The sequence below is a fragment of the Sinocyclocheilus anshuiensis genome, unplaced genomic scaffold (genome assembly GCF_001515605.1).
Source record: "Sinocyclocheilus anshuiensis isolate Anshui unplaced genomic scaffold, SAMN03320099.WGS_v1.1 scaffold3505, whole genome shotgun sequence".
NCBI classification, from domain to species: Eukaryota; Metazoa; Chordata; class Actinopteri; order Cypriniformes; family Cyprinidae; genus Sinocyclocheilus; species Sinocyclocheilus anshuiensis.
Window position 1 is genome coordinate 136,792 of NW_015554331.1, and position 1,653 is coordinate 138,444.

Here is a 1,653-nt window from a genome sequence, read left to right on the forward strand (position 1 = left end):
TATACCTTTTGTTCTTTAATATTTTGAATTGTTTTTAGCTTTATTTTTAGTTTTTCATTTAAATGTTAAGTTTTGAAATTTTGTTGTATGCATTTGTCATTTTTATTTAATCTCTTTATTTTTAAAATGTGTATAGGTAGTATTTATAAAGTTTTAGCTTTTAGTTTTGGATCTGCTTTTAGTTGTTTTAATACTACAATTGATTGCTTCGGTTTTCCTCATTTGTAAGTCGCTTTGGATAAAAGCGTCTGATAAATGACTAAATAAATAAATAAATAAATAAAAATTCTTTTGTTGAAGGGATACTCCACCCCAAAATGAAACTTTTGTCATTAATCACTTACCCCCATGTCGTTCCAAACCCGTAAAAGCTTCGTTCGTCTTCGGAACACAATTTAAGATATTTTGGATGAAAACCGGGAGGCTTGTGACTGTCCCATTGACTGCCAAGTAAATTACATTGTCAAGGTCCAGAAAAGTATGAAAAGCATCGTCAGAATAGTCCATCTGCCATCAGTGGTTCAACCGTAACGTTATGAAGCGACGAGAATACTTTTTGTACGCGAAGAAAACTAAAATAACGACTTTATTCAACAATTCCTCTCCTCCGTGTCTCTCCACATCACCGTAGCGCCATTCTGGAGAACATCTGCTGAACGCAAGCACGCTCTTCTGTGTCAGCTTTGGACCCTGACACACTTTAAAAATACTAAAATCTAGTATAGTTCATTTAGTTCAACCACTAACTTGGTTATTTTTATTAAATTGTAGATTCTAACTTACTGTTATACAGTAAACTATGTTTTTTGTCAGAAAACTGACACACAATCGACAACTGAATAAAACCCTCAACAGAATACAATGCAATCACTAAACTAAATATACATCTTACTAACTTAAACAGTTATTATAGGTAGTTATTATGCATTTTCAGAAGAAGACAGTTGATGAATTACAGTTTAAGTCACTTCCTTGTTGGCTTCACGAGAGAGAGCAGGAGTTTGCCGCTTGGGGAGAACCGATCATATGAGGACATTTAAACATCTGCATGACAGATAGCCTTTTTTCTTACAAACTAGGAAAAACTATTTAAACGAATAAAAGCACCACTAAAAGCAAGCAAGTTTGCATGTTTTCACATCTTTGTGTGGCTTGTTTGTTTTATTGAATAAACTCATAGGTACATTAGGATAATTACTCTTACTTTAGGAAATTTAAACATCTGTCCCTCCACTTTTGGAAGAAATAGTGTTTTTCAAAGTGATATGCCCTGATGTGTCCTTCTGCCGTGTTTCACATTGTTCACACACCATTATAAACAAGGATCTAAATTACTGTAGTGTACTGTTTCTCTCTGATCTCCCGGTAAGAGTCCGTGATGAACACACACACTGCTTAACCCACAATATAAGACTCAAAGTTAGAGACAAATGCTCATGGAGCTACAGGATGAGAGCTTCCTCTCGGGTAAATTATTCTTTTTTTTTATTAAACACTAATTATTGGTTCATAGTATTAATTTAAATCTTTAATTTAAGTTGATTATCTGTCTATTCATTCATATACACAAGTCATTTTCTTCCGCTATCCCTAATGTTGACGTATTTTGCCTCTGATTGGTCAGATCAGCAAATTATTCAGACATGCGTGGCC